Source organism: Panthera pardus, unplaced genomic scaffold (assembly GCF_024362965.1).
Source record: "Panthera pardus isolate Hobbes unplaced genomic scaffold, ASM2436296v1 HiC_scaffold_11, whole genome shotgun sequence".
Classification (NCBI taxonomy): Eukaryota; Metazoa; Chordata; class Mammalia; order Carnivora; family Felidae; genus Panthera; species Panthera pardus.
In genome coordinates this window covers 31294687-31319157 of record NW_026526666.1, presented here as the reverse complement: position 1 = coordinate 31319157, position 24471 = coordinate 31294687, and the positions used below count along the sequence as shown (strand labels likewise).

Here is a 24471-nt window from a genome sequence, read left to right as displayed (position 1 = left end):
TTCTAGTTCCCAAAAGGTCCTTAACTTCCTGGGTGTCATTTTCATCCTGTAATCGCCTGAAAATCCCTTTTTAAAATTTTGAGCATGACTTCTAAAATCATAAGCTTACTCTGTTTTGATCCCATTATTAATTTCTTTGTCATGTTCAGTGTGGCAAAGACAGACAAAGGGAGGGTATCCTCTCGGATGAAAGGACCAATCAGATACTCCTCTGGTCGCATTCCCGAGGGAAATTTTAGGTGAGGTTTGGCCGTAGTGGACTCAGCTTTGTGACTTGAGATCAGAATCTGATCGGATACCGGCCTAGACCTTATACTCTCATTATGACAGAGGAGAGCCCATTCAGACTCTGTAGACTTTTGGTGACCTTAAAGGTGCCCGTCCATGGAGCCACAAACTCAAATTCGACTGGCAAGCCTGGCTGAGCCACACATTCACACACACACACACACACACACACACACACACACACACCAGAGTCTATTACATTCCCTCCTACAAAATTTTCTACCTGTGAGACCTATTAAGGCCTCCAGGGATTGATCAGGTCCCCCTTCCACCCTTTTGGGTGGGCCTGACTTCTTTGGGGCCCCAGCCTTACCGGTTCCAACGTCGGGTCCAGGTCTTCACCTACCAGGTCTCTTTGAGTCCAGTGGGAACACGGAGCAGGGCCAGCCTGAGGCAACCGAGAAGGAGACTGCCAAAATTCAGGCAGGGCGTGCCTTCTCCCTTGCGATCCCTCGCTCAGTCACTGCTTCGCTGTTCTCCCAAACAGGTGGCAACAATGGGCCAGAGTGGTTGGGTTTCCCGGTCAGGGAACCAAGTATGTTATGGAACCAGGCTGGAATGCTGGCGGAAAAACCAAGCAGCACTCACAGATCTTGGTGGATTGGAGATTTATTTTACACCGGAGAGCTCAGAGGAGACTGTTTATCCAAAGGTCTGAGCCCAGAATGCAAGTGGGGAGGGTAATTTATAGTCATCAGCTTCCATATCTGTGGGGGTTTTTGCGTGCACAGCAAACAAAGGAAGAAGAACCCGGAGGAAGGGTCTCTAAGCTAGAGACCAGAGTCTGTTTTAGCCCCATTGGCCATCTTTGGCATACTTTATTCACTTCTCCAACAATTTCTATTTTGTCCACTTCTTGAACTCTTCTTTACCACTGTTGAACTGCACTCTGAATCTCTTTACTAGGACATCCCTAGATGCAATGCATATTGGCTGGTATAGGGTTACAGCATCTCCCTCAAGAGATGCTTGGGGACTTATGTACCCCCATGTCACCACTTCTTTAAATGTTTTCTTCTAAGAGGACTCCCTCAACAAACCACCTACAGGAATGCCCATCTTAGGCCTTGCTTCTGAAATACTAGCCTAAGCAATTATTATTATTATTATCATTAATGCAAATAGATCTTAGGCCTTTCACTAGCAACCAAAGATATTTCAAGCACTCAGCTAAAGACAATGCTAATCTATACTGGATCAAAGAGTCCCTTTCTTGGTTCCACTTCTGGCATGACAGCATGCAGCTCAGGGTCACTCCTCAGCATAACTAATGAAATTATTTTTAAAATAACAATTTAAAAAATGCTTAACTCCATGGGCATATAAAAATGGAAATGGTCCTATGGGCATACAGCAAATGAGGAAACATTTACTCAAGACTATTTACTGAAACTCCATAAAGCTTCAAGAGCCTGTGGTATTTGAACCAAACTCCATACCCTCCCTCCTTATTTCCAGTTCCTGAGACGAGAACTCCACTCTGGACTAGTACGGACAAGAACACAAGGCTCTGAATTCCCCCAGCTTCTAATTGGAAGGCCATTTCCCTGGGAGGGATAAGACACCAGTATTAACTACTAACTACTGGTTGCTACTTCTAACTAGTTGCTGAGGCAAAGTTCTGGGCAAATGCAGCCAAGAGGAGGAGACTCCATCCTTCCACCCAGCTCCCACTCATGGGATAAAGTCTCTATCTTGGGTACAGTAGAACACTGAGGTCCCAGGTGCCCTTGCCTCAACTCATAGGGCAGGGGGTACCATGCCACAGGAGACAAGCCAGGGACACTGGGGCTGTTGCCCCTACATCCACTGAGTTCTCAATTCTTTAAGCTGGGGTTTCCCTTAGGGAGAAGTGAGATATTGTTTCTTCTCTCAGCATCAGAGGTGTGGTTCAAAAATTTTGCCGGGGAGGAAAAGCAGGCCATAGAACCAAAAGCTCAAGATCTCTCCCTAAAGAAACCAATTTCATTTGCAACAGGATATGAAGTTCAAGCCTAAGGGTGCTTTCAAAAACAGTAGAGGTTTTGGTGAAAGACAATTGGGGGGAGATTGAGAGATTCGTGAAAGATACAGGCTACACAGTGAACCAAAGAGTTGCTGGAGAAAAATAAACAGTTGGAAGAGATTTCCTCAAGTCTGAATAAACCTCAAACACTGATGTCAGGAACTATCCCTTCAAAGGAGCCCACATTTGATTATATTAATGTGTGAGGCAATGTATTCCCCTGAGCATTATTACAAACAATGCAGCAATCAACCAGCAATTAGTGGAGCTACATGGGCAGGTAACCAGACAGAGAGCCTCCCAATACTACTGTCCTCCCACAGTGACTGTGAGCATATCCAAGGATGGACCCATGTCAAACATCAGAGGCTTCATTGTGTGTGTGTGTGTGTGTGTGTGTTTGTGTGTGTGTGCTCGTGCGTGCGTGCGTGCATGGATGTGTGTGTGTGTGTGTGTGTGTGTGTGTGTAACAGGGTGGAGGGGAGAGGTGGGGAAGAGACTTCATTAAAGTAATCTAACCAGTCTCTAATCAAGTCAACCAGCCAACAACAACAAATCCCAGAGGAGGGGAGAGGTGAAGCCAGTATGCAAAGTTGCTATAATACATGATCTAAAATATTCTGTTTCCAAAAAGTATGAGACATACAAAATAAACAGGAAAACATAGATGAAAAGATGCTCAACATCACCCATCAGCAGGGAAATGCAAATCAAAACCACAAGGAGATACTACCTCACACTTGTCAGAATGGCTAAAGTTAACAACACAAGAAACAACAGGTGTTTGTGAGGATGTAAAGAAAGGAGAATACGTTCTTCTTAATGTTTATTTGCTTTTGAGAGAGAGAGTACAAGCAGAGGAGGGTCAGAAAGAGGTGGGGGGGACAGAGGATCTGAAGCAGGCTCTGTGCTGACAGCAAAGAGCCCAATGTGGGGCTCGAACTCACAAACCATGAGATCATGACCTGAACCAAAGTCCTCAACCAACTAAGGACTGAGGTGCCCCAAAAGGAGAATACTTTTGCACTGCTGGTGGAAATGCAAACTGGTGCAGCCACTCTGGAAAACAGAATGGAATTTCCTCAAAAAGTTAAGAATAGAACTACCCTATGACCCAGCAATTACACTACTAAGTATTTATCCAAAGAATACAAAAATGCTGATTCAAATGGGTACATGCACCCCAATATCTATAGCAGCACTATAAACAATAGCCAAATTATGGAAAGAGTCCAAATTTCCATTGACTGATGAATGAATAAAGAAGATGTGCTATGGGGCACCTGGGTGGCTCAGTCGGTTAAGTGTCCGACTTCGGCTCAGGGCATGGTCTCGCGGTTCATGAGTTCAAGCCCCGCGTCGGGCTCTGTGCTGACAGCTCAGAGCCTGGAGCCTGTTTCAGATTCTGTGTCTCCCTCTCTCTCTCTGACCCTCCCCTGTTCATGCTCTGTCTCCCTCTGTCTCAAAAATAAATAAACGTTAAAAAAAAAAAAAGAAGAAGATGTGCTACACACACACACACACACACACACACACACACACACTGGAATATTACTCAACAATCACAAAGAATGAAATCTTGCCATTTGCAACAACATGTATGGAACTAGAGTGTATTATGCTAAGTGAAATAAGTCAGTCAGAGAAAGACAAATATATAATCTCACTCATATGTGGAATTTAAGAAACAAAACACACGAATATTGGGGAAGGGAAGAAAAAATAAAATAAAAACAGAGAGAGAGGCAAACCATAAGACATTGTTTATATAGAAACAAACTGAGGGTCACTGGAGGGGAGGTAGGTGAAAGAATGGGCAAAATGGGTGATGGGCATTAGGGAGGGCATGTGGAGGTGAGCACTGCATGTCATATGTAAGTGATGAATCACGAAATTCTACTCTTGAAACCGATACTACACTATATGTTAACTAACTTGAATTTTAAATAATAAAAAGAAGAGAGAGACCAGATGTCAGATTTACCACAAAGACCTGAAAGAAGCCATTATAAATATGTTTAAAGAACTAAAGGGAACCATGCTTTTAGAAAGAAAGTATGACGACAATGTAACATCATGTAGAAAACATTAATGAAGAGATAGAAATTATGAAAAGAACCAAATGGAAATTCTGAAGTTGAAAAATGCAATAACTGAAATTTTAAAATTCACTAGACACACTGAATAGAAAATTTGAACTGGCAGAAGAAAGAAGTAGAGAACTCAAAAATAATCAATAGAAATTACACAGTCCAAAGAACAGAGAGAAAAAAAGGATGAATAAAAATGAACAGAGCTTCAGAGAAATGTAGGATAGTATTAAGCACACCAAAATATATGTTATGGCAGTACTGGAAGGAGAACAGAGACAGAATGAAGCAGAAAAAATTGAAAAATTAATGGCTGAAAACTTCCCAAATTTACTGAAAAATACAAATCTACACATCTGGGGAGTACAAAAAGCTGTAAGAAAGATAAACTCAAAGAGATCTATAAATAGATACATCAGAGTAGAAAGGCCAAAGAAAACCTTGAGAACAGCAAGAGAAAAAGGATTACTCACTTATAAGGAAATTCTTAATTAAGAGTCAACTTCTTGTCAGAAACAATGGATGTCTGAAGGCAATGGTATAACATATTCAAAGTCCTCAAATTTAAAAAACTGTCAACCAAGAATCCTATATCTAGCAAAACTGTTATTCAAAAATGAAGGTGAAACGAAAGACATTTGGATGAATGAAAACCAAGAGAACCTATTGCTAGCAGATCTGCCTTACAAGAAGTACTAAAGCAAATTCAACAGGTTGAAAGCAAGTAACACCAGAAAGTAATCTGAATCCACATACAACAGAAGCAAAGAACACTGGTAAAGGTCATTATGCAACTATCAGAGGATAAATGCTTAGTTCTTATCCATTATTCTCTTAACTGATTTAAAGAGCATAAAGCAATATGTCTGTAATTGTATTGTTGGGCCTGTAACTTTCAGAAACGTAATGTATTTGCCCATAACAAGGAGGACAAGGAGGTGGGGGGAACAAAGCTGTATTGGGCTACAAATTGACTCAAAATATTATCTTGAGTACACAGGAACAAATATAGAAAACCTAAAATGATAAATAAGATGGTTAATATAACAGAAGCTATAAATTATATACTTGTTCTTTCTTCTCTCAGCTTCTTTAAAAGCCATAAATGTAATAATTATAACAATTTATTATTGGGTTTATAACATGTATATGTTATATATATGTATATATACATATATATGTATATATGTATATATACATAAAGTATATTATTATATAATGATACCACAACAACATAGCAAAGAGAACAGAACTATATGGGAATGATGCTTCTACATCTCGCTGGAATTGTTAATATAATTCTGAGCTGTTTTTAATATATTAAGATGTATATGGTAAGCCGTAAAGCAATTACTAAGGAAATAACTATATAGCAATAAAATCGTTAAAGAAATTAAAATGCAACATTAGGAAGCGTTCAGTTAATGCAAAAGTAAGCAGTAAAGGAGAAATAAATAAACAAGACTTGAGGCATATGGAAAACAACATGGCAAGTGTATCCAACTATATTAATAACAAATGTGAATTGACCAAATAATTCCATTGAAGGCAGAGATTGTCAGACTGGGTTTAAATAAAAAACAAAAAACAACAGGACTCAACTACATACTGTCTACAGGAGATACAGTTTGTTGCCAAATTATGAATAGGTTGAAAGTAAAAGGATGAAAAAAAGATACATCATGCAAATAACAATAAACCTGGAGGGACATTTTAGAATGGTGAAACTATTAATCCTTCAGGAAGATATAACAATTATAAACATATATGCACCTAACAACAATATCAAAGATATGAAATTAAAACTGACAAAAATGAAGGGGCACCTGGATGTCTCAGCTGGTTAAGCGTCCAACTTCAGCTCAAGTCACGATCTCATAGTTTATGAGTTCAAGCCCCGCATCAGGCTCTGTGCTGACAGCTCAGAGCCTGGAGCCTTCTTCAGTTTCTGGGTCTCCCTCTCTCTCTTGTCCCTCCCCCACTTGTGCTCTCTCTCTCTCTCAAAAGTACGCAAATAAACGCTAAAAAAATAATAAAATAAAACTGACAAAAATAAAGAGAGAAATATATATACATAAAACATTCCATATCATTTTTTAAGCCCTAGCCAGCATTTATTATAAGTCCAAATGCACAGTTTGGGGAGTACTTGATACAGAATTCATTCTTTTATACATTTTATTTAAAAAAATGAACACACCGGATAGTTTGCAAACTAGAAGGTAAAAAGTTTAAATTCAATCAAACCAAAATAACTGAATTGCTTTTTTTTTCTTCTTAATCAGTAATTTTGGCATTATACAAACACAACTTCAGTTTATTCTTTAGTTGAAAACAAAACAAAACAAAACAGAAATCACTTGACAGGCTTAGCTCTCTAGGAGATCTTTATATGGCAAAGTACAGGTTTAAAAAAATCCAAGAAAGCCTGAAATTTTATCCTATGGTTATTGCAACTGGATGTATTTAGAGGACATTGATTTTGTTTAATAGCAATTATATTGAGGTTCACCACAAAATTCACCTTTTTAAGGTGTCGTTTAGTATTATGCAGAGTTGTGTAATCATTATCACTATCTAGTATTAGTACATTTCATCACCCCAAAATAAACCCTGTACCCATTAGCAGTTGTTTTCCGACCCTTCTCCCGAACCCCTGACACACTTCTTTAGTGTGTATGGATTTGCCTATTCTGGATATTTCATATAAATGGAATCATGTGATATGTGGTCTTTTGTGACTGGTTCCTTTCACTGGGAGTGTTTCTGAGGTTCAACTATGTTGTAGCACATATCAATACTTCATTACTTTTTATGGCTAAGAAATATTCAATTATATGGATACACCATAATTTCTTTATCCATTCATCAGATGATGGATATTTTGGGCTCTTTCTACCTTTTGGTTATTATGAATAATATAGCTATGAACATCCATGTATAGGTTTTTGTGTGGTGATATGTTTTCAATTATCTTGAGGATATTCCTAGGAGTAGAATTGCTAGTTATTCTATGCTCAACATTTTGAGAAGCTTTCAGGCTGTCTTCCAAGGTTTGCATACCATTTTACAATCCCATCAGCAATGTTATAAGGGTTCCAATATCTCCACATCCTCACTGAGACTTGTCACTCTTTTTATTTGAATCATCCTAATGCATTCAAAGTAGTATCTCCTTGTGGTTTTGATTTGCATTTTTCTAATGACTAATGATGTTGAGTATCTTTTCATTTGCTTATTGTCCATTCGTGTATTTTTTTTTAGAAATGTCAATTCAAATATTTTGCTCATTTTAAAATTGGGTTTCTTGTATTTTTTACAAGTCCCTTATCAGATATATGATTTATAAATATTTTCTACCATTCTCTGGGTTGTCTTTTTGCTTTCTCAACATTGATATTTTAATTACTGCTGTCCCTCTCTTTTTATTTACAATGAATGAGAAAGAATACAAAATTCGTACAAATGTATAGATACAAATGCTCTGAAGAAAGGTCAGAAACAGAAAGCAAAGAAATTAGAGTGCTAATCATATCATATCATCCTTAGTGCCATAACACCAAATATGTACTTGAAACAGCAAAATATGTCTATCTGCCATATCCTAAGTCTAAAATCCAGGACTTCTGAACTCAAATCAGTATCTGCTTCAAAAACTTATCAACTGAATCCTTGCACTATGAATATATCCAGTGGAGAGCACTCATGGCATTTGAATACTTTGTGTAAGTAGTGTTAAAAAATGCGAAAAGTCTTAGGAAACAGTTACCACCATTTCTGTTTCCCACACATCTGGGAACATAAAACACAAGGGCATTTCTTCCACATTAATTAGCAGTTTATTGAGTGCCCACTATCCCCAGGTACCATGTTAGGCCTCGGGATACCAAAGAAGAAACAATATATTTCCTCTTTCAAGGAATTTAGAGAACAGTGAAGAAGCTTGGCCCAATCTCCCAGTAACCACTTCTTCCATCAATCAAGGAAAGCATTTACTAACTACTCACTTCATCTCTAACCACACAGATATATGTAGAAAAACACATAGACTAGCTGTCTTATTTGAAAACAATAGATTCAGGGCATTAGGGATAATCTACTCAAGACCTCTCATTTTGTGCACGGAAACTCTTAGCTCAAAATGGGTAAGTGACTTGCCAAAGATCATGATAAGAGGTAAATTAATATGTTTCTGGAACTATTCTACCATATTATTCATTTAAACCTTACCACAACCCATTTTTCAAGTAGAAAACTAAGGAACAGAGAAATTAAGTAATAACAAAACTCAAACAGCTCATAAGGGCAAAGCCAACCAACATTTGAATCCAAGTAGCCTTGCTACAGAATCCATGCTTTTAGTCACTATGTTAAATTTAGGTAGCTATTTGTAAAAGTAGTCATGATTTGCTGACTCATGTTTTTACATGAGTCATATATCTTATATGCTGTCTTTTATGCTAATCATCATAGTTTCTGGCATCTCCAAACCCAATCCTCTGGTCAAAAATTATCAAAGAAATCTCAAGATATTATTAAATTTCAACACCGCAAGACACTCAAGTTAGAAAAAAATGGCCCAATGCCAGTGTGGATGTATATGTTATCAAGAAAGAGGAACTGAAGACATCCACAGCCATGAGAATATAAGTGATCTTGTAATAAGCAATTTTTAGCTAACTTCAACAAATGTTGCTACTTGTACAGTATTCACTTGTCTTGTCAAATCATCCCCATGTATTCCTTTGCACTTCTCAATCCCAGTCTTTAAATTTGTTGATTCTTCAGTCTAGTAAGAACATGTTAAACTGTGGGACATGAAGGAAACAGAGCTAGGGGTTAAATCCTGAGATAACCCTGAAATATACAGGACAGACAATATGTGCATTTCAGAAATCTCAGATTGCATATTATTGCATCTCTTCATTTATCATTTGACAAATATTTATTCTGTGCCTACCACGTGCAAAACACTGTACCAGTTTCTGGGGATACACTAGTACATGTGATGGATGGGGCCCTCATCCTCCTGAGGTCCACAGTGTCACAGTCTTCCTTCAGAGGATGTTAGGGATCTGCCTTTAAGCCATTGTCATCTTTCAACCCACTGGGCCTCTGAATGGTGGCTGGGCTGCAGGAAGTTTAGCAGAGTAACTCAGCAAGGCTAGGAACTGTTAATAGATGATAGCACTATTAGGTATACAGAGTATAGAGGTAAAAAGCATATTGTTTAGAAATGACTATAATACATTGGGTGATTTGCATGAACTCTAAAGTAGTTTACGAATAGAAACTATTTGCATTATGATTGTTATTTACTCAGAATGCACACATCTTTTTGTCCTAGAAGACCCTGAAGAGCAAAAGATTATATCTGTTTATCCAATTGATAAATAAGTCCAGGAATTTTGTTCGACAGTCAAGTTCATTCAAAGATAAAGATAAAATTGTAAAATTTCCACCCACCTATATACCTGTTTTCATCCTTCAGGATGCTCCCCTCTCATTTCTACTTGAATTCAAGCTGTGTGTAACTCTTCCACCTACACAGGCCTTTGTCAGCTGCTAGAAGCTATTCTACTCACTAAAACAACAGGTTTCCTTTGAAGCCCTGAGTGCTTTAAGTCACTCATCAGTCTTAATTTCTCTGAGAAGTTTTTCCTACTTTAACCTGCCTTCCCCTCTATCAGTGTAAGCCCTACTACCTTGGCCCCTTGGTTTTGTAATGAAAAAAGAACATCCGGTTTATTATTTTGCTGTCCTTTTTCATAAGGTAGCCAAGTTATATTCGGCTACTATACGGGATAATTGAGTCATAGGTTCTGAGCCAGGTCAAAATCCTGTGTTAGGAGGGTCTACCGGGCCCTGTGGTTTGCTCACATATCTGGCTACATACTCGCCTCTATTTTTTTGTTTGTTTGTTTTAAAAACTTTACATTTCTCAAGTGTCCTTTTGCTTTTACATGCTCTGAAAACTATTATAGTTTGGTGGAGAGAGTGAATTGGATGCAAAGAGGTTTGCCAAGATATGTCAGCAGAAGACTAAGTAGGTAATTGGAAAGTGTGTTTGCATTTAGATATGCAGGATTCAGGAGACAAAGCCAAAGAGAAGGGTGTTGTGGGGACAGACTGGAGTTTGGTTAGTTAGTCCTCATTGATTTATTACACTCAGCCTAAGATTCTCTGGAGGAAGGACTAGAGAATGTGGATCTCAGGAAGAAAAAAGTCACATCCATCATATGGACCAGTGTATCCCCAGAAGCAGGTACACTATTTTGCATAGAATAAATGTTTGTTGGATGATAAATGAGTGAGTGAAATGAAGTATGAGACTTCTTTTCTTATATAGTCCAGGATAGATATATTAAACACCTTGTAAAATAGAAACTCCTCCCTAGACTGTTAGGGGTGTGACCTAGGTCACATGGCCATAAGAGCCACCAATAGAACCCGAGACTCCAAGTCCTGTGTTCTTTCTGGCACATATTTCTTTCTTCTCCAGCTCTAAAATGTTCTGAATCCTGTTCTTTTATAAGTAATTTTTTTTATCATTGATAAACCACAGAACTATATTAGTCCCTACCCTTAAAGTTGCAGTACTCAATGTATATTATAATTAACAGATGACCTAATATTAGGCCAAGAAATGCACATGCCTGCATGCATACACACACACGTACACACAGCTGCTGAGGGGTAAATAAGGGGAGAAATCAGGGTGTGGCTGCTGTTAGACTTGGGTTACTCCCCACCAAATAAATGGAAGGGCTTACTATGGGGAACCTTAGAAACCAGCCACTTTAACACTACCAGGATACCTCTTGTTCAGATTCCAACATGGTTCATGGATCACATATTGAATCGTTGTAGGGATCCTAGCAAGCACTGTCTCAGTCACTAGCAGAATTCATCAGAGCTTTTGAAGACCACTTTGCAGGAGCTGAGGAGTACCAGCTCTGCTTTAATTCTAGGCTTCCAGCCTGGCTTCATTTGCAAATATTTTCTTAGAAGTCACCTCCTTTTTATGGATAAGAAAGGGACAAAGTCAATAACTGGCTGGCTGCTCTATGGTGGATTCCAATATGTGACCCAGATGACAGTATATATTCTTTAAATGGGATGCATGAGAAACTTTCAAAGAAATATTTGGACAACTTCCCAGAAGACAGATCAGCTGGGGATGCCGGGCATCCTGCTGCAGGAATTGGTGTTTTTCCTTCAGAGAAGAAGCTAGGAGGTCACCTTCATGGCACCTTTCTCATAAGGAAGGGGTGGCAGAGGGGGCAATCAGCATGGTGGGTGGAAAACAAAGTAACTGGTCATGAATATTCTAGACTGGGACTGTGATAAGGGATCAACTCACACTGAAGTGCACAGCAGCCTTGCACAATTGCAGTTTGGATTTCTAGATCAAGCTACTTTATTCTAAACACAGGCGCAATGTCCTACTCATCCTGTCCTCAGAATCCCTACCACTGAGCTCATCCTCAGGGGTTATTCTCAGAATTTTCCCCAGGCCCAAGGAAAACTCATGTGAAAGCTCTGAAACCAGTAGATTGAAAAGGTCAGGAAAACATGGTGAAGTGTTGGCCAAAAATAAAAATTCTTGATCAATGACAACGTGCTCAACCATATATAGCTGAGCCAGGGGGATTCTGACAAACTTTCTGAGAATGCAAAACTGTGAATGACTTCTAATTTCTGTTCTTTTCTTCTGAACTGACATCTCGGTAGAACTAAAAAACTTGAACTATGATGCTGAGACAATATTTAAAAGTAATAATCCAGTTTAGAATTTTAAAGCTAGCCGAACTTCCTGAGACCCATGTTCAGTGTGATTCTCCCTCAACCCTACATGGCCCACCAACCCTCCTCTTTAAGATGCTGTATACTATCTGGATATACCTTCCACACTTTAGTACATATCTTTAAGAAAATGACTAATTATATTTATCTTGATATCCCTCCTCACCTCTGTCAAATCCCCAGTGCTTTCTTTTTTACACTCTAGACATTCAATGTTTAATTAATTTAGAGAAAGAGGATTTTTCATTATCATAAATAATTTTTAGAATACAGAATTGGAAAAGAACTGTTAATATTGGATAATATTCTTTCTTCCATTAATCATAAAAATTTTCTCAAGACTCAGAGAAATGAAACTCTTATCAAGGCAGCCACATGGAGCATAGCTTACGCTGATGTTACTCAGAGATTTTTTTTTTTTTTTTTTTTCAGAGAATCAGCCGTGAAGTGACCTGCCAATATTTTAGACCTCGATTAATCTGGCTGTGGAAATAGTCACTGTCTTTTAATTTTTTTTTTATCAAAATAACTTAGAGTGTCCCTTAGAGAATTTCAGATACTCCTATAATCCTGTAAGGACTGAACTATTCTAAGACTCCACAGGTCCTGTTTTGAAAGAGATTACAATGTAGTGGTAAAAGTGGGTATAGGCATAAAAAGCCAAACAGTATTTGTGTTTCTCATTATAAAGCCTACCCTGGGATGCCAATAGTTTCCAGTTACTAAATACTTTCTCTTCTTTATGGTCTCATAGAATGTACATAGCATTAAAGTTCTCTGAAAACAGCATTAGAAGTTATTCATCTTTCTTCTAGCTGTAATGCAAGCAGGAGCTTATATGAAGCATCACAGGAGGAAGAAGAAACAAAAGAAACATTCATTGATTGCTACAGTTTCAGAAAAGGATTTCTAGAAGCAATATCACAAATTCGGAAGCCCATTATTCAGTAATAAATGTTGTCATCATGGAGGGTGGCTTTGTTCATGAGAATTAGATTAAAATAAACATATTTATAAGCTACATATCAGAGATTAATCCAGGGCTAATGCAGTCTTAATACACTTGATCACTTTAACTTCTTGCTAATGGTACCTTGGGTTACCAAGCATGAGGTCACTTTTTTTATTCATCCTATCATTGGAATTGGAATCTTAACACATCATCTAGTTTACAATCTTTTATTTTATACCTGAAGAGACTGACTCCCAAGGATGTTAAGCAATTACTCCCAGTCCACACAGGTAGTGATATTGCTGTAATAGAAGATGGATTATTTGTCCATGGATTTGCACGGGAAGAGAATATTCCTTTCCAAACATTCAAAGAAACACATGGAAAATTAGACATTTTCAATATTTAAGTTTATTTTGAGAGTGTGCATGGGTGTGCGAACACAAGAGGTTGTGCATGAGAGTGGGGGAGGGGCAGAGGGAGGAAGAGAGAATCCCAAGCAGGCTCAGTGGTGTTAGTGCAAGAGCCCAACGTGGGGCTCAATCCCACTAACTGTGAGATCACGGCCTGAGCCAAAATCAAGAGACGGATGCTTAACCACCTGAGCCACCCAGGTGCCACAGACATTTTCAATTTTTATCTCATGGTTTTATCATCAGTATCGCTTACAGCACTCACTTTTTTCCTTGTTTCATATTTAATTCTGTATATTTTTTTAATCTTCTTCTGAAGATAGTAAGCTGTTTGAGCAGCAAACCTAAACCTAACTGGCTTAATTGATCTGTACATACACAGTATCTCACCCATAGACTCAATAAAATGAATGACCAAATGCAGGAATGCTCTTTCAACCTTTCCTCCAAGACCCAAGAAGAAACACGGATGCCAACCCAGAATGGAATGGACAAGGAAAGAATAGCACAGTGCCCGAAAGACAGCCCTCTTAATCCCTTTCAGAGTAATTTGAATTGTAGTCCTAACCTGAACAGTCTGTGGAACACAACGTGCTCTCCTAGAACTCGGTTGTGCCATTTCTTCATTCTTACTTACCCAAACCCATCAGATATGCCCCCAGATGCTGAGTCTTTTACAGTCTTCATTTTATTCCTTTGGGAGGTCCCTCTACAAACATTTTTTTTTTTTTAATGAGAATGTGGTTGCCATGGCAACTCAGGGATATAAATGCTGCCTAATGTAATTGAATCATTGTGTTGAAGAGGTTAGTCTGTGCAAATGGACTGAGATGAATCTGGGGTGGGGATGAGAGTGGGGGCTGAGTGAAGATGACAACGTTATCACGTCCCTTGGATTCCTGGGTTTGGATTTTTTGTTTGTCCTGTAAGGCACATTGTCACTTTTCAAACGCGGGGCCCCAACTGCAGAGGGACCCGAGTAGGGCAGTAGATGGGGTGGTCCTGCGGTTTATTAGCGGCAAGACGCTGGTGATGAGTAAAGTGCGGCCCCTCCACCCAGTTGCCTCTTCGCCCCCAGGATAAGGACCTCTGAGAGAGGGGGATGGTATTGGAGTCCCAGAATCCTAATTTAAGCCGCTTGGTTTGGCACAGGGGCTCGGGCCTGTGGCCTAAGCCCTTAGAGTAAAGAAAAGTAAAGGGACTTGTGTGTGTCAGAGATAGGTTCCACGTGGTCCACCTGAGCCTTCCCTCAGGGCCCGACACATTATGTAAATAACAAGTTACTCAGGGTGCCCACGTGAAAAGGCAGGGCGGCGGGGGGGGGGGGGCGCTACATAAATACTGTACTTCCAAAGTCTTGCACGGCGCGCCCCGCAGACGGCCCTAAGCCCCTGTCCCTCGCGTGTCTGGAAAAGAGTCCCCGCTCTGTCCAGCCCCCCGCGAGTCGTGTAGCTGGGGGAGGGGCGGGGTGCTGCTGCCGGCCGGCCGGAGGCAGTGGCCAGCGGCCCGGGGCGGCCACATGGCGCGCTCCGGGCGACGGCAGCCGCGCTTTGTTTCCACCGGCGAGCGGCGAGCCACCGGCCCCCGCGGTCCCGAAGCCCGGCACACGCTCGGGCCAAGGCTGCTGCACATTTCACGGCAGGGGCAGCTCCGGGAGCGGCCGCTGCCTCTTCCCCCTCGCCACCTCTTCCCCCTCCGCCTCGGCCACCACCGCCGCCGCGCAGCGCCGCGGCCGCCGCCTCCGCCTCCCGCCTCCGCCCAGTCCCCTCCTCCTCCACACGCGAACTTAGTCAGCGGTTCGCGCCGCCGCGCGCCGATTGGCCGGCGGAACGCGCCGCGTCACAATGGAGCCGCTCGGAGGCGGCGAGCCCGGCAGCGCTGGGGCTTCCCGCTGAGCCCGCAGCAGCCGTCAGCCGAGAAAGTGCCGGCGCGGGGCCGCCGCCGGCGCGCCCGGAGCGGCGCGGGGCGCACGCGGCGCGGAGCGCGGGCGCCGGGGGCCGGGGTCGCGCAGGTAGGTCGGAGCGGGGCGCCCCCCGCTCCCGGAGGAGGAGCCGAGCCCACCCCGCTGGTGGAGGCGGAGGACGGGGGCGAGGGGACGCAGCAGGTGGGGTTGTCGAGCAGGTGCGGTTACCTGCCCGCGCCTCACCTGCGAGCCGGGCCTGCAGGCAGGTGGCGCGGCCACACACCAGTGGCCGCTCCGCTGCTCCCATGTTTCCGGGAAAAAGGGAGCGAACCCCCCGAGACAACCTCTCCCGGGTGCCGGGGTCATTCGGGGCAAGAGGAGTGGGCGGCCACGACGAGGCGGTCCCCTCTCCACCGCGGCGGTGTCGGCGCCGCACCTGAGTGTAAGTCCTCGGGGTGGTGCGGGAACAGGGTTCTGGTTTCCCAGGCTGGAGTGAACAGACCTCTCCCGAGGGCGTCCTGAGTGAGCACCCCGCGTCTGGTCGCTCTCCTTTGCCCCCTTGCCCTGGCGCTGTTTTTTGACAAACTCGTTGGATACTCATTGTTCGCCTACAGTTTGATGCTGGTGTTGGTGTCCGTTTGCTTGAAGGGGGCGGGGGTGGGGGTGGGGGCAACCTCTACCCATGTGGAAAAGCCAAGAGTTTCCTTTTTCTAGGCTACAGTGGAGCAGGTGCTGAGAGGTCAGACGCAGGAGGCTCGGTGTTCGCTCATTACTCTGTGTTCCCAGCTGACTTCCCAAAGTCCATAGGTTGCCTTGAGTCAGATGACATTTGTGGAAGACTTTTCTTTGTGATAGCAAGTCTCTCTCTGCAGCTCCCTTTCCCTTCCCAAGAAAAAGACAAACCTAAATTTAAAACAAAAACCTATGCCCGAACTTTCTTGAATACATTTGCCTTGCCTAAAAACTGTTTGTAAAGCTCTGTGAGAAGATAACAGTATGACGATTTTAAATGGCAAATATGTAGCCAGCTTGAAATAGTCAATTTGTTCCCTGCTTTCTAGGAGAAGATTAAATGGCATGTCTCTTAAACCTAAGTGTAGGGTGTAAGCACACGAGAGAAGTCACACTGCAGTAGAATTATTTAACGATTCCAGTACCCTCCATGTGTTCAGGTGTCACCTCCTGAGAACCCAGAATGCTCCTTTGAGTTGTGGGTGCCAAGGTGACTTTCTTTTTCCCCTGGCTTTCCTAGTCAGCAGCTCCACTCTTGAAGAGAATGTAAAATGACAGCTAATCCCCCAAGTAATTGGGCCTGTGTGATCTAAGAATGTAAGCCCTAACATGTCTGATATTACTTTCAGTTCAGGTAATAAACGGGGCAAAGTTTGTCACTGATTGTACAGTTGAGTCATGGCACTTTTCTTATACCTACTCTCCCCTTAAAATGTTTTTATTATAGCAGAAAACAAATTAAAATGTACATGTTAGAATTAAATTTACTAAACTTGTCAAAAAATTTACTAAAATTACCAAAACTTGTTTTTTCTTCAACTGGAAAGGTGTTCCAACATGTCCAGCCTCACATGTATATTTTCACATTTGGAGTGATTTCATTTGACTACTTGTCAAGATTTGTTTTTCTAAGATGGTTCCCCACTGCTTCTAAGGATTCTTAGAGTGAAAGCACCAATATTAATTAAAATGGAAAGGGCCCTAATCAACGTAACTTGGAACAGATACCAGATCCTCCAAGTTTTTTTTTTTTTAATAGACTTTATTTTTTAGAGCAGTTTTAGGTTCATAGCAAAATTGAGAGTAAAGTGCAGAGGTTTCCCTTAAACTCCCTTCCCCCCACTCATGCATAGCCTGCTACATTGTGGACATCCCCCACCAGAGGTACATTTGTTATAATCAGTGAGGCTACACTGACACATCATTATCACCCAAAGTCCATAGTTTACATTAGTGTTCAGTAACATGTATCCACGACTATAATATCAGACTATGATACTGTGTCACAACAGCACTGCCCTAAAAATCCTCTGTGCCCCACCTATTCATCCCTCCCTCCTCTGCTAACAACCACTGACATTTTTACTGTCTCTGGAGTTTTTTTTTTGCCTTTTCCAGAATGTCATAATTGGAATCATACAGTCTGTAGCCATTTCAGATTGGCTTCTTGCACTTAGTATTATGGATTTAAGCATCCTCCAGATCTTTTCATGGCTTGACAGCTCATTTCTTTTTAGCACTAAATAGTAGTACACTATCCCTCTAGGGGTTTTTTATTTATTTATTTATTTTAATGTTTATTTTTTGAGGCAGGGGGAGGGGCAGAGAGAGGGAGAGAGAGGATCCAAAGCAGGCTCTGGGCAATCAGCTGTCAGTAGAGCCTGATGCAGGGCCCGAACTAACAAACCACGAAATCGAGACCTGAGCCAAAGTCCGATGTCTAACTGACTGAGCCACCCAGACACCCCCCTCCAAGTTTTTTTAGACTGGGTGGGTATTTTCTTGCAGTGGCCTGAAACTTGTGATACTATGTTTTATCCTCTCAAAGTTGAAAAGGGCAAATATTTTAATATTTAAAAGGTTCTTGGGGTACCTGCCTGGCTCAATTGGTAGAGCAAGCAACTCTTGATCTCAGGGTTGCGAGTTCAAGCCCCACATTGGGTGTGGAGCCTATTTAAAACAAAACAAAACAAAACAAAAACATAAAAATATTAAATATTCTTGCTTTAGCCAAAATCTTCATTTGTAAACAACTTTAAAATTTTTTTCAAATTCTTATTAATGGTATCTGAGTATTTTTATGTGCCTTTCTAATTTTTTTTTACCACCCATATCAAAAATAGCCAGTTTAATCTAATCCTTGATTTTCATTTGGTGTCTCTCAAGTTGAATTTCCAAATTTTACTTTTGTTTCTCCTTTCTACCACCCGTCTAGCATACACTGATATTATCAGAAATGAATGCATGCTGAACCTGTCATGTTACTCCAGACTTGGTGGAATGTTTTGCGTTGCCTTCTGCAAAGCATGTCCCTCCCTGTTTCCCCACTTAGAGAATCCTGAATGCTGCGAAGCAATTCAGACCTGTGACCACTCAAAAGGAATTTGGGAGATCAAGTTATATCATAGAATTTTTTCGAGCAGTTGTAAAATGCATTCTAATTTCTGTTGTGTGTGTTTTCCTATTCTTGCCTTTTTTTTAATTGTTATTGGCTACTTTCATTTTATTTCCCATCTATATTTTCTTTTGTTTTCTTTATTTTTTTTAACGTTTATTTATTTTTGAGACAGAGAGAGACAGCATGAACAGGGCAGGAGCAGAGAGAGAGGGAGACACAGAATCTGAAACAGGCTCCAGGCTCTGAGCTGTCAGCACAGAGCCCGACGCGGGGCTCAAACTCACGGACCGTGAGATCATGACCTGAGCCGAAGTCGGACACTCAACCGACTGAGCCACCCAGGCGCCCCTCTTTTTTTTTTTTTTTTTTTTAATGTTTGTTTATTTTTGAGAGAGACAGAGCACAAATGGGGGAGGGGCAGAGAGACAGGGAGACAAAGAATCTGAAGCAGGCTCCAGGCTCTGAGCTGTCAGCACAGACTTGACGTGGGGCTCAAACTCATGAACTGTGAGATCATGACCTGAGCTGAAGTCGGATGCTTAACCGACTGAGCCATCCAGGTGCCACGTCCCATCTATATTCTCTAAACTTCCTACATACCTTTATAACGAGTTAGGGTTGTTTTTTTTTTTTTTTTCTGATGTTTAATATAATGACTTTGGCCGACATAACCACTTATTTTTCTTTTCTAAATCATGAAGATTGATCTTAAATAAAATGAAGCCTAACTCCAATCATTGAATCTATCTGCTGAGTTCTTACCACTGCTCTTCACTTAGAAACTGAGCAAAGAGTAATAGCAAACTCCCTATTCTATGAGGTCCTCACATTTAGGATTCTACTCAATTGCAACACAAGTTAAATTCATTTCTTCAATGCTGTTGTGAACCTGTGTAAAAGAAATGAATAAAAATGAGTTGTCAGAGTTTCATCCTTGACCTTTCCTTTTGCCTTTTTAGCCTTTCTGCTGTCTTTGATATGGGTCATATGATTCTGCTTATCCCTTTCCAGACTGTGTATCTTCAAGCTTCATCTCCTGCTTCTTCAGTTTCAGAGTTGCTTGTATTCTTTCTTCTTGTCTGTCTCATCCTGTGGCCATGTCCAGGGCTCCATTCTACACTGCTTACTCCTTAGCCGACAGCATCTTTCTCAGAAGCTACCAGCTGCACAGCCTCTATTTCTCTTCTATTTCTAGCTCTGTGCAGGTGACTGAGCACTCCCTCCGCCCGTCTCTAAAGGAGACTAAATTCTATATTATTGAGTAGCATATTCCTTTTGATCATGTCTCAGTTGTGTAGATTTGAGAGCGTATTTGAACCTTATTTCTTTTCTTCTGTCAAATTCCCTCTCAGCATTTTTACACTGCCCCCCCTTCTCAAATCTATTGCAAATTATAAATAGGAATTCTTCAACTTCTACCTAAGAGCATGGACTTTGCAGACTGAGGGGCCTGATGAACCAGTTGCTGGATTAGATTAACTACCAGTTACAGAGACTGAAAAGAGCAGTTGTTTAAACAAAATGTTTCTCTTTAAAAACATTTTAAACAAACACAGAACTTTATGAAGAGACAATCCAGGGCTGGTATAATGTTTTTACAGTTGCCTGAGACATAGGCTGGTTCCACCTTGTAGATCTAGCATACATCAGGAGAGGCCCTCAACCTCATGGTCCTAGATGAAACCTCAGCCATCATGTGCAGATTCCAAGTAGCAGAAAGGAGGAAAGAAGGAAGGTAGGAAAACAGGGGAAAGGCAAGAGACGATGGTCTCTTACAGAAATTTCCTGGAAGCTGTCATTCACTTCTTGTTACAGCTTACTGGCCAGAACTCAGTGACATGACCTCACCAATCTGGAACAGAGACTGGAGAATATCATCCTTATTCCTGACAACCTTGTGCCCCACTAAAATGGAGGAGGTTCGAGGTGCCTGGGTAGCTCATTCGGTTAAGCATCCGACTTCAACTCAGGTCATGATCTTGTGGTTCATGGGTTAGAGCCCTGTGTCAGGCTCTCAGACCTTGGAGCCTGCTTCAGATTCCATGTTTCCCTCTCTCTCTCTGCCCCTCCCTTGCTTGTGCTCTGTCTCTGTCTCTCAAAAATAAATAAACGTTAAATTTTTTTTTTTTTAATGTGGGAGGTTCACATCCTTAGGAAGAAGGAGGGAAGGAACATTACGGTAGCCAAACATCACAGTTATTCTACATCTCTTTTTTTCTTGGCTATTACCCATTTTGTAGGATTCTTAGAATTAAAGGAAATACTAGTGTTAAAGCATCTAATACAGTATCTGGCATAAAACAAGCATTCAGTAAATGATAGTTCATAATTCTCCTTATTCCTTTGGAGTCATGAACTGTCTAGTTTCCCTGTGACCACATCATTGGCATCCAAATCCTATTTTTTTAAAATATGTAAGTATTTGCCCCAGTTGGTAGTATCAGACCACACTCTCTTACCTTGTCATGGGAGGGTGCAATGCATTATTATTTAGTGTCAGCATTTACTTCTTAGCTTAGCCCATGGCTTAGATTGAAAACATAGCTCTTGTAATCAAATAGACCTGGATGTGAATCCTGTCTCTGCCACTTACTCTGTATGCAACCTTAGCCTCTTGCACCTTCAATTTCCTCATCCGGGGGTAAGAATCAGATAGGAGGATTAGAGTGCCTATGGGGCACCTGGGTGGCTCAGTTGGTTAAGCGTCCGACTTTGGCTCAGGTCATGATCTCGTGGTCTGTGAGTTTGAGCCACGCGTCGGGCTCTGTGCTGACAGCTCAGAGCCTGGAGCTTATTTCAGCTTCTGTGTCCTCCTCTCTCTCTGACCCTTCCCTGTTCATGCTCTGTCTCTCTCTGTCTCAAAAATAAATAAACGTTAAAAAAAAAAAAAATTAGAGTGCCTAAAAAACTGCCTGATAAAGTAAGTCTAACTTTTTAAAAAATTTGACCTAATCTGGGGAACCTTTCTGAAAATGAACTCTTATTCGTTATTTAAAAACATAAACCAGTTTAAAATTGTTCATCTTCCTACATATCCAAATACGTGTTGTTAAATTGTTACTCAGACTTTTTGAGAACTGTCTCCAAAATCAGTTTAAATCCAAATAGCAAAGTCTTTCCTGTATTTTTTTTATCAAAAACAGAATAGCTCAGCCTTAAGCTTCTTCAACTTTGATTTGAATGATTTTTGGCTGATCTGCTCTCAGAAGCTGAAACGTATCCACCAATGAGTTCATTTCATAGTATTTTTTTTTTCAGCAACTATTTAACAAACAGCTTCTGTGTGCCAGACACTGTGCCGTGTTCTGGGGACAGAAGGTAAGAAAAATGGACATGGCCTCTGCCCCCATAGAGGGGTTACTGGGGGGGACAGATGAATCTATTGCTACAATTAAATTTTTAAAAATTGCCACTACAAAAGCCGTTAAGGAGAAGTACAGGTGCTATACGGAAGCACATGTTCTATGGTCAGAGGTTGAATGGTGACTTTAGGAAGAAAAAAATTGGCCAGGGATCTGAAGTAAAGAGATGGTGTGGGAGTGTGGTTGGAAATGAGTGCAGACATGAGATGATGATCTGTCACCATCCCCTAGGCGTGGGTCATAATGTGTCACAGGTTTCCAACACCACTCCAAAGAAGGCATTTCATAATGCGTGGAGCCATCTTTCAAATAAGCGCGTATAATATATAATTTCTCAATGTGATACCCTGAAAGGGGCTACATAATTCAGAAATAATTTAGTTCTTCTATAATTTATTCATGCTATGTTGGCAAACTTTAAATACAGATACTTTTTTGGATACACCAAGCAGATGCATCTGAGAAAGTTGGCTATAAAGGAGGATCTTTTCAGAGAGGGTCAGAGGGTTGATCTGCATCACCCTTAGCAAGTGGAATTTAAAGCCATTTGGCTGAATGGGGGCGATTAGAAAGACTTGGCAGAGGACTAGTTAGCCCATGAAGCAGCAGTGGAAAATGACCACAGGATGGGAGGCATGGGCAGAGTGTTCCAGAGAGCTGGCTAGACTGCTGTGCCTAGGGTGGCCTATCTCTGGACCAGTAGGCAACCCCAACATCCAGTACCTCCAAGGCTTTTAGGTTTATGTACACGACAACCCAGCTCAGCACATTGGCAGTGGGGGCACCACTTTTCTTTGCCCTCCAGCTGAGCTAATTGGGGATTCTTTAGGGGAAATGTTGCCTTTCCAATCCCACTGACAACCTTGGAGGGTGAGCAGGGAGGCTCTGCTTCCGTGTAGTGTGTTATGGCATGACCGAGCCTTGGGGGCAGAGCCACCTGCCGTTGTACTGCACATTGTTTCTCACTCTGAGTGGATAAATATAAGATGAATTCTGCTTGTCTAAAGATTTTTAAAGCTCATCTCTCTAGGCAAAACTAAATGAGTTTGTTCCTGGCCCCATTTCAATGCCGAAATAGGCAGTCCTCACTGAGGAATGACTTGTCTTCCAAAAGCATTTGAGTCATGATGCAGTTTCTCAGACGCCAGTGTTGTGCACAGTGGTCAGGTTTGCAGGCTTCCCTGAGAGAGGGTATGCTACGCCAGTGCTGCCCTAAGGGGCCACATGCCTTTCACCTTCACCCTCCCAGGAATACCCTTGGAACTGGGACTTCCTCTCACTCCACACTTGCCCTCGTATTTGGAATTCCTCCCTCAGTGGCCCACCAACCACGCTCCTACCTCAGGGACTTCTCAATTGCTGTTCTCTGTCTGGAAATGTTCTTCCCTTATGATTTGTCTGAATACTTATGATTTGTATGAATACTTCTCCTCAATGAAAGGTCAGCTCCAATGGGACTTCAGAGATACTTTCCCTGGCCCCCTCAGATCGAGTACCCATGCCCCCCACACCTACCCCATAATAGTCTTTCAGATCTTGGTTTATTGTTTGCTTGCTTATTTGTCTTCTACTCCCCTCACCCCCAAAAGAATACAAGTTCTGTTGAAAGTATGGGTCTTGTCTCCCTTGTTTACCGGCTCTTGAGCCTAGTATACAGTAAGCTTTCCAAACTGCTGCATGTGATATGGGGCAAAATATTTTACCCCTTTGAGCATAGATTGGGGATAATAGTGCCTGTGCTGCCTGCCTCATAGAACAAATGAGGGACCTGAGTCAGTGTACTGAAGATACTTTCTTTTCCCCCAAAACTTGTTATCTGTCTTTAGAGTCCATATTTTTGTAAATAGCAATACTATTTACCCAATTACATAACCCGCAGAAACCTAGAGGTCATTCTGGGCTTCTCCTTGCCTCATTCCCTTCAACTGCTCTTTGTACCATTTGTAGTCAGTTTGTCCAAGGGACACGTACGTCTTTCAGGTTTTTCCCATTTGTACCTTCTTCCACGGCCCCCTTATTGCCTTGAGTCTTTTCCAGGACAACTGCTAATTGTCTTCCAACTGGTAGTTCAGTTTCTAGTCTTCTGTATCCTCCACCCCGCAAATTTGTTGTCCACTCTGCAGGAAAGTAATCATTCTGAAAGGCAAATCTCACACCATGACTGCCCAATTTAATAACCCTTTAATGACTTGCTTTGCCACAGGATCAAGTCCAAGTGCCTTGGTGAACCATATAATAAAGTCTTCCTTTGTCTGCTTCCATAGCTTTCCAGCTTCACCTCTGGCTACCCTGTCGTTTCTAAATCACCAGTGCATGCACCATGGACGGTGTGCACAGTCACACTCCCATACCAGCCATCCCAAACTATTTGCAGTGTAGGGAGGAAGGCATGAGGTAGCCAGATGGCTGTACTCCGTGTCTTTGTTCCTTCCCTTTACCTGGGGTGCTGGTATCCTCTTGTCAAACACTTGCCCATCTTTCAAGGATCAGTTCAAGCATACCTGTTCTGAAAGACCATTCCA

At 41.7% G+C, this 24471-nt stretch overlaps 1 long non-coding RNA gene across 1 annotated transcript in view; it reads left to right on the top strand.

The window, feature by feature from the left end:
* Window positions 1–13197, top strand: part of LOC109246244 (uncharacterized) — a 30022-nt gene extending 16825 nt beyond the window's left edge. Inside the window, exon 3 of the long non-coding RNA XR_002071276.2 lies at window positions 12622–13197. This is a non-coding gene — a long non-coding RNA (uncharacterized LOC109246244). The remainder of the gene's footprint in view (window positions 1–12621) is intronic.
* Window positions 13198–24471: the final 11274 nt, after the last annotated feature.